Source organism: Papaver somniferum, unplaced genomic scaffold, assembly GCF_003573695.1.
Source record: "Papaver somniferum cultivar HN1 unplaced genomic scaffold, ASM357369v1 unplaced-scaffold_63, whole genome shotgun sequence".
Classification (NCBI taxonomy): Eukaryota; Viridiplantae; Streptophyta; class Magnoliopsida; order Ranunculales; family Papaveraceae; genus Papaver; species Papaver somniferum.
Window position 1 is genome coordinate 1,084,819 of NW_020649082.1, and position 10,398 is coordinate 1,095,216.

The following is a 10,398-nucleotide window of genomic DNA, read 5'->3' on the forward strand; positions in this document are numbered from 1 at the left end:
ATAACGAAGATTGTAGACTTTTTTTAGTTAACAATATAAAAAATTCAACATTTTTATGAACTCTTTATTTTTGTCTTGGCTTTGTCTTTCAATTTGATTCAAATAGATGAAATTTGTTAGAATTCGGATTAGTTCTGGCTGGTCTTTCATCCTTCTTATATTGTGAAATTTGACTTCCTTCATATTTTCTTGAATCAACGTACACAAAAATGCAATTTTTACTAGACGTAATGGCTTAGAACATATTTATTGTGATTACAATACATTTTTCAAAATTTTTCTGTTAAAGATGAGTTTATCTTGTTTACAATTTAGTATCAGAAATCAACTTCCGTCTTATAACAAAGAGTGTAGACCTTTTTGAGTTAACCTATAAAAAATTGAACATTTTTATGAACTCTTTATTTTTGTATTGGCTTTGTCTTTCAATTTCATTCAAATTGATGAATTTTTTTATAATTTGGATTAGTTCTGGCTGGTCTTTCATCCTTCTTCTATTGTGAAATTTGGCTTCCTTCATATTTTCTTGAATTAACGTACATAGAAATGCAATTTTTACTAGACGTACTGCCTTAGAACATATTTATTGTGATTACAATACATTTTTCAAACTTTTTCTGTTAAAGATGAGTTTAACTAGTTTACAATTTAGTCTCAGAAATCGACTTCTGACTTATAACAAAGAGTGTAGACCTTTTTGAGTTAACCTATAAAAAATTGAACATTTTTATGAACTCTTTATTTTTGTATTGGCTTTGTCTTTCAATTTCATTCAAATTGATGAATTTTTTTATAATTTGGATTAGTTCTGGCTGGTCTTTCATCCTTCTTCTATTGTGAAATTTGGCTTCCTTCATATTTTCTTGAATTAACGTACATAGAAATGCAATTTTTACTAGACGTACTGCCTTAGAACATATTTATTGTGATCACAATACATTTTTCAAACTTTTTCTGTTAAAGATGAGTTTAACTAGTTTACAATTTAGTCTCAGAAATCGACTTCTGACTTATAACGAAGATTGTAGACTTTTTTTAGTTAACAGTATAAAAAATTCAACATTTTTATGAACTCTTTATTTTTGTCTTGGCTTTGTCTTTCAATTTGATTCAAATAGATGAAATTTGTTAGAATTCGGATTAGTTCTGGCTGGTCTTTCATCCTTCTTATATTGTGAAATTTGACTTCCTTCATATTTTCTTGAATCAACGTACACAGAAATGCAATTTTTACTAGACGTAATGGCTTAGAACATATTTATTGTGATTACAATACATTTTTCAAAAAATTTTCTGTTAAAGATGAGTTTATCTTGTTTACAATTTAGTCTCAAAAATCGACTTCCGACTTATAACGAAGATTGTAGACTTTTTTGAGTTAACAGTATAAAAAATTCAACATTTTTATGAACTCTTTATTTTTGTCTTGGCTTTGTCTTTCAATTTGATTCAAATAGATGAATTTTGTTAAAATTTGGATTAGTTCTGGCTGGTCTTTCATCCTTCTTCTATTGTGAAATTTGGCTTCCTTCATATTTTCTGGAATTAACGTACATAGAAATGCAATTTTTACTGGACGTACTGCCTTAGAACATATTTATTGTGATTACAATACATTTTTCAAACTTTTTCTGTTAAAGATGAGTTTAACTAGTTTACAATTTAGTCTCAGAAATCGACTTCCGACTTATAACGAAGATTGTAGACTTTTTTGAGTTAACAGTATAAAAAATTCAACATTTTTATGAACTCTTTATTTTTTTCTTGGCTTTGTCTTTCAATTTGATTCAAATAGATGAAATTTGTTAGAATTTGGATTAGTTGTGGCTGGTCTTTCATCCTTCTTATATTGTGAAATTTGACTTCCTTCATATTTTCTTGAATCAATGTACACAGAAATGCAATTTTTACTAGACGTAATGGCTTAGAACATATTTATTGTGATTACAATACATTTTTCAAAAATTTTCTGTTAAAGATGAGTTTATCTTGTTTACAATTTAGTCTCAGAAATCAACTTCCGACTTATATCAAAGAGTGTAGACTTTTTTGAGTTAATGTATAAAAAATTCAACATTTTTATGAACTCTTTATTTTTGTATTGGTTTTGTCTTTCAATTTATTCAAATAGATGAATTTTATTTCAATTTGGATTAGTTCTGGCTGGTCTTTCATCCTTCTTATATTGTGAAATTTGGCTTCCTTCATATTTTCTTGAGTCAACGTACACAGAAATGCAATTTTTACTAGACGTACTGCATTAGAACATATTTATTGTGATTATAATACCTTTTTCAAACTTTTTCTGTTAAAGATGAGTTTAACTAGTTTACAATTTAGTCTCAGAAATCGACTTCCGACTTATAACGAAGAGTGTATACTTTTTTGAGTTAACAATATACAAAAATCAACATTTTTATGAACTCTTTATTTTTTTCTTGGCTTTGTCTTTCAATTTGATTCAAATAGATGAAATTTGTTAGAATTTGGATTAGTTTTGGCTGGACTTTCATCCTTCTTATATTGTGAAATTTGACTTCCTTCATATTTTCTTGAATCAACGTACACAGAAATGCAATTTTTACCAGATGTAATGGCTTAGAACATATTTATTGTGATTACAATACATTTTTCAAAATTTTTCTTTTAAAAATGAGTTTATCTTTCTTACAATTTAGTCTCAGAAATCAACTTCCGACTTATAACAAAGAGTGTAGACTTTTTTGAGTTAGCGTATAAAAAATTCAACATTTTTATGAACTCTTTTTTTTTGTGTTGGCTTTGTCTTTCTATTTGATTCAAGATAGATGAAATTTGTTAGGATTTGGATTAGTTCTGGCTGGTCTTTCATCCTTCTTATATTGTAAAATTTGGCTTCCTTCATATTTTCTTGAATCAACATACATAGAAATGCAATTTTTACTAGACGTACTGCCTTAGAACATATTTATTGTGATTACAATACATTTTTCAAACTTTTTCTGTTAAAGATGAGTTTAACTAGTTTACAATTTAGTCTCAGAAATCGACTTCCGACTTATAACGAAGAGTGTAGACTTTTTTGAGTTAACAGTATAAAAAAATCAACATTTTTATGAACTCTTTATTTTTGTCTTGGCTTTGTCTTTCAATTTGATTCAAATAGATGAAATTTGTTAGAATTTGGATTAGTTCTGGCTGGTCTTTCATCCTTCTTATTTGTGAAATTTGACTTCCTTCATATTTTCTTGAATCAACGTACACAGAAATACAATTTTTACTAGACGTAATGGCTTAGAACATATTTATTGTGATTACAATACATTTTTCAAAAATTTTCTGTTAAAGATGAGTTTATCTTGTTTACAATTTAGTCTCAGAAATCAACTTCCGACTTATAACAAAGAGTGTAGACTTTTTTGAGTTAACGTATAAAAAATTCAACATTTTTATGAACTCTTTATTTTTGTATTGGCTTTGTCTTTCAATTTGATTCAAATAGATGAATTTTGTTACAATTTGGATTAGTTTTGGCTGGACTTTCATCCTTCTTATATTGTGAAATTTGGCTTCCTTCATATTTTCTTGAATCAACGTACACAGAAATGCAATTTTTACTAGACGTACTGCCTTAGAACATATTTATTGTGATTACAATACATTTTTCAAACTTTTTCTGTTAAAGATGAGTTTAACTAGTTTACAATTTAGTCTCAGAAATTGACTTCCGACTTATAACGAAGATTGTAGACTTTTTTGAGTTAACGTATAAAAAATTCAACATTTTTATGAACTTTTTATTTTTGTCTTGGCTTTGTCTTTCAATTTGATTCAAATAGATGAAATTTGTTAGAATTTGGATTAGTTGTGGCTGGTCTTTCATCCTTCTTATATTGTGAAATTTGACTTCCTTCATATTTTCTTGAATCAACGTACACAGAAATGCAATTTTTACTAGACGTAATGGCTTAGAACATCTTTATTGTGATTACAATACATTTTTCAAAATTTTTCTGTTAAAGATGAGTTTATCTTGTTTACAATTTAGTCTCAGAAATCAACTTCCGACTTATATCAAAGGGTGTAGACTTTTTTGAGTTAATGTATAAAAAATTCAACATTTTTATGAACTCTTTATTTTTGTATTGGCTTTGTCTTTCAATTTGATTCAAATAGATGAATTTTGTTTCAATTTGGATTAGTTCTGGCTGGTCTTTCATCCTTCTTATATTGTGAAATTTGGCTTCCTTCATATTTTCTTGAGTCAACGTACACAGAAATGCAATTTTTACTAGACGTACTGCCTTAGAACATATTTATTGTGATTATAATACATTTTTCAAACTTTTTCTGTTAAAGATGAGTTTAACTAGTTTACAATTTAGTCTCAGAAATCGACTTCCGACTTATAACGAAGAGTGTATACTTTTTTGAGTTAACAGTATACAAAAATCAACATTTTTATGAACTCTTTATTTTTTTCTTGGCTTTGTCTTTCAATTTGATTCAAATAGATGAAATTTGTTAGAATTTGGATTAGTTCTGGCTGGACTTTCATCCTTCTTATATTGTGAAATTTGACTTCCTTCATATTTTCTTGAATCAACGTACACAGAAATGCAATTTTTACCAGATGTAATGGCTTAGAACATATTTATTGTGATTACAATACATTCTTCAAAAAATTTCTGTTAAAGATGAGTTTATCTTGTTTACAATTTAGTCTCAGAAATCAACTTCCGACTTATAACGAAGAGTGTAGACTTTTTTGAGTTAACAGTATAAGAAAATCAACATTTTTATGAACTCTTTATTTTTGTCTTGGCTTTGTCTTTCAATTTGATTCAAATAGATGAAATTTGTTAGAATTTGGATTAGTTCTGCTTGGTCTTTCATCCTTCTTCTATTGTGAAATTTGACTTCCTTCATATATTCTTGAAACAACATACATAGAAATGCAATTTTTACTAGACGTACTGCCTTAGAACATATTTATTGTGATTACAATACATTTATCAAAGTTTTTCTGTTAAAGATGAGTTTAACTAGTTTACAATTTAGTCTCAGAAATCGACTTCCGACTTATAACGAAGAGTGTAGACTTTTTTGAGTTAACAGTATAAAAAAATCAACATTTTTATGAACTCTTTATTTTTGTCTTGGCTTTGTCTTTCAATTTGATTCAAATAGATGAAATTTGTTAGAATTTGGATTAGTTCTGGCTGGTCTTTCCTCCTTATATTGTGAAATTTGACTTCCTTCATGTTTTATTGAATCAACGTACACAGAAATGCAATTTTTACTAGACGTAATGGCTTAGAACATATTTATTGTGATGACAATACATTTTTCAATAATTTTCTGTTAAAGATGAGTTTATCTTGTTTACAATTTAGTCTCAGAAATCAACTTCCGACTTATAACAAAGAGTGTAGACTTTTTTGAGTTAACATATAAAAAATTCAACATTTTTATGAACTCTTTATTTTTGTATTGGCTTTGTCTTTCAATTTGATTCAAATAGATGAATTTTGTTACAATTTGGATTAGTTCTGGCTGGTCTTTCATCCTTCTTCTATTGTGAAATTTGGCTTCCTTCATATTTTCTTGAATTAACGTACATAGAAATGCAATTTTTACTAGACGTAATTCCTTAGAACATATAATTTGTGATTAAAATACAATTTTCAAAATTTTTCTGTTAAAGATGAATTTATCTAGTTTACAATTTAGTCTCAGAAATCAATTTTCGACTTATACCGAAGTTTGTAGACTTTTTTGAGTTAACGTATATAAGATTCAACATTTTTATGAACTCTTTCTTTTTGTGTTGGCTTTGTCTTTCTATTTGATTCAAGATAGATGAAATTTGTTAGTATTTGTATTAGTTCTGCTTGGTCTTTCATCCTTCTTCTATTGTGAAATTTGACTTCCTTCATATATTTTTGAATCAATGTACATAGAAATGCAATTTTTACTAGACGTACTGCCTTAGAACATATTTATTGTGATTACAATACATTTTTCAAACTTTTTCTGTTAAAGATGAGTTTAACTAGTTTACAATTTAGTCTCAGAAATCGACTTCCGACTTATAACGAAAAGTGTAGACTTTTTTGAGTTAACAGTATAAAAAATTCAACATTTTTATGAACTCTTTATTTTTGTCTTGGCTTTGTCTTTCAATTTGATTCAAATAGATGAATTTTGTTTCAATTTGGATTAGTTCTGGCTGGTCTTTCATCCTTCTTATATTGTGAAATTTGGCTTCCTTCATATCTTCTTGAATCAACGTACACAAAAATGCAATTTTTACTAGACGTACTGCCTTAGAACATATTTATTGTGATTACAATACATTTTTCAAACTTTTTCTGTTAAAGATGAGTTTAACTAGTTTACAATTTAGTCTCAGAAATCGACTTCCGACTTATAACGAAGATTGTAGACTTTTATGAGTTAACAGTATAAAAAATTCAACATTTTTATGAACTCTTTATTTTTGACTTGGCTTTGTCTTTCAATTTGATTCAAATAGATGAAATTTGTTAGAATTTGGATTAGTTCTGGCTGGTCTTTGATCCTTCTTATATTGTGAAATTTGACTTCCTTCATGTTTTATTGAATCAACGTACACAGAAATGCAATTTTTACTAGACGTAATGGCTTAGAACATATTTATTGTGATGACAATACATTTTTCAAAAATTTTCTGTTAAAGATGAGTTTATCTTGTTTACAATTTAGTCTCAGAAATAAACTTCCGACTTATAACAAAGAGTGTAGACTTTTTTGAGTTAACGTATAAAAAATTCAACATTTTTATGAACTCTTTATTTTTGTATTGGCTTTGTCTTTCAATTTGATCCAAATAGATGAATTTTGTTACAATTTGGATTAGTTCTTGCTGGTCTTTCATCCTTCTTCTATTGTGAATTTGGCTTCCTTCATATTTTCTTGAATTAACGTACATAGAAATGCAATGTTTACTAGACGTACTGCCTTAGAACATATTTATTGTGATTACAATACATTTTTCAAACTTTTTCTGTTAAAGATGAGTTTAACTAGTTTACAATTTAGTTTCAGAAATCGACTTCCGACTTATAACGAAGATTGTAGACTTTTTTGAGTTAACAGTATAAAAAATTCAACATTTTTATGAACTCTTTATTTTTGTCTTGGCTTTGTCTTTCAATTTGATTCAAATAGATGAATTTTGTTTCAATTTTGATTAGTTCTTGCTGGTATTTCATCCTTCTTATATTGTGAAATTTGACTTCCTTCATATTTTCTTGAGTCAACGTACACAGAAATGCAATTTTTACTAGACGTACTGCCTTAGAACATATTTATTGTGATTACAATACATTTTTCAAACTTTTTTTGTTAAAGATGATTTTAACTAGTTTACAATTTACTCTCAGAAATCGACTTCCGACTTATAACGAAGATTGTAGACTTTTTTGAGTTAACAGTATAAAAAATTCAACATTTTTATGAACTCTTTATTTTTGTCTTGGCTTTGTCTTTCAATTTGATTCAAATAGATGAAATTTGTTAGAATTTGGATTAGTTCTGGCTGGTCTTTCATCCTTCTTATATTGTGAAATTTGACTTCCTTCATGTTTTATTGAATCAACGTACACAGAAATGCAATTTTTACTAGACGTAATGGCTTAGAACATATTTATTGTGATTACAATACATTTTTCAAAAATTTTCTGTTAAAGATGAGTTTATCTTGTTTACAATTTAGTCTCAGAAATCAACTTCCGACTTATATCAAAGAGTGTAGACTTTTTTGAGTTAATGTATAAAAAATTCAACATTTTTATGAACTCTTTATTTTTGTATTGGCTTTGTCTTTCAATTTGATTCAAATAGATGAATTTTGTTTCAATTTGGATTAGTTCTGGCTGGTCTTTCATCCTTCTTATATTGTGAAATTTGGCTTCCTTCATATTTTCTTGAGTCAACGTACACAGAAATGCAATTTTTACTAGACGTACTGCCTTAGAACATATTTATTGTGATTATAATACATTTTTCAAACTTTTTCTGTTAAAGATGAGTTTAACTAGTTTACAATTTAGTCTCAGAAATCGACTTCCGACTTATAACGAAGAGTGTATATTTTTTTTAGTTAACAGTATACAAAAATCAACATTTTTATGAACTCTTTATTTTTTTCTTGGCTTTGTCTTTCAATTTGATTCAAATAGATGAAATTTGTTAGAATTTGGATTAGTTATTGCTGGACTTTCATCCTTCTTATATTGGGAAATTTGACTTCCTTCATATTTTCTTGAATCAACGTACACAGAAATGCAATTTTTACCAGATGTAATGGCTTAGAACATATTTATTGTGATTATAATACATTCTTCAAAAAATTTCTGTTAAAGATGAGTTTATCTTGTTTACAATTTAGTCTCAGAAATCAACTTCCGACTTATAACGAAGAGTGTAGACTTTTTTGAGTTAACAGTATAAAAAAATCAACATTTTTATGAACTCTTTATTTTTGTCTTGGCTTTGTCTTTCAATTTGATTCAAATAGATGAAATTTGTTAGAATTTGGATTAGTTCTGCTTGGTCTTTCATCCTTCTTCTATTGTGAAATTTGACTTCCTTCATATATTCTTGAAACAACATACATAGAAATGCAATTTTTACTAGACGTACTGCCTTAGAACATATTTATTGTGATTACAATACATTTATCAAAGTTTTTCTGTTAAAGATGAGTTTAACTAGTTTACAATTTAGTCTCAGAAATCGACTTCCGACTTATAACGAAGAGTGTAGACTTTTTTGAGTTAACAGTATAAAAAAATCAACATTTTTATGAACTCTTTATTTTTGTCTTGGCTTTGTCTTTCAATTTGATTCAAATAGATGAAATTTGTTAGAATTTGGATTAGTTCTGGCTGGTCTTTCCTCCTTCTTATATTGTGAAATTTGACTTCCTTCATGTTTTATTGAATCAACGTACACAGAAATGCAATTTTTACTAGACGTAATGGCTTAGAACATATTTATTGTGATGACAATACATTTTTCAATAATTTTCTGTTAAAGATGAGTTTATCTTGTTTACAATTTAGTCTCAGAAATCAACTTCCGACTTATAACAAAGAGTGTAGACTTTTTTGAGTTAACATATAAAAAATTCAACATTTTTATGAACTCTTTATTTTTGTATTGGCTTTGTCTTTCAATTTGATTCAAATAGATGAATTTTGTTACAATTTGGATTAGTTCTGGCTGGTCTTTCATCCTTCTTCTATTGTGAAATTTGGCTTCCTTCATATTTTCTTGAGTCAACGTACATAGAAATGCAATTTTTACTAGACGTAATTCCTTAGAACATATAATTTGTGATTACAATACATTTTTCAAACTTTTTCTATTAAAGATGAGTTTAACTAGTTTACAATTTAGTCTCAGAAATCGACTTCCGACTTATAACGAAGATTGTAGACTTTTATGAGTTAACAGTATAAAAAATTCAACATTTTTATGAACTCTTTATTTTTGACTTGGCTTTGTCTTTCAATTTGATTCAATTAGATGAAATTTGTTAGAATTTGGATTAGTTCTGGCTGGTCTTTGATCCTTCTTATATTGTGAAATTTGACTTCCTTCATGTTTTATTGAATCAACGTACACAGAAATGCAATTTTTACTAGACGTAGTGGCTTAGAACATATTTATTGTGATGACAATACATTTTTCAAAAATTTTCTGTTAAAGATGAGTTTATCTTGTTTACAATTTAGTCTCAGAAATCAACTTCCGACTTATAACAAAGAGTGTAGACTTTTTTGAGTTAACGTATAAAAAATTCAACATTTTTATGAACTCTTTATTTTTGTATTGGCTTTGTCTTTCAATTTGATTCAAATAAATGAATTTTATTATAATTTGGATTAGTTCTGGCTGGTCTTTCATCCTTCTTCTATTGTGAAATTTGGCTTCCTTCATATTTTCTTGAATTAACGTACATAGAAATGCAATTTTTACTAGACGTACTGCCTTAGAACATATTTATTGTGATTACAATAAATTTTTCAAACTTTTTCTGTTAAAGATGAGTTTAACTAGTTTACAATTTAGTTTCAGAAATCGACTTCCGACTTATAACGAAGATTGTAGACTTTTTTGAGTTAACAGTATAAAAAATTCAACATTTTTATGAACTCTTTATTTTTGTCTTGGCTTTGTCTTTCAATTTGATTCAAATAGATGAAATTTGTTAGAATTTGGATTAGTTCTGGCTGTTCTTTCATCCTTCTTATATTGTGAAATTTGACTTCCTTCATATTTTCTTGAATCAACGTACACAGAAATGCAATTTTTACTAGACGTAATGGCTTAGAACATATTTATTGTGATTACAATACATTTTTCAAA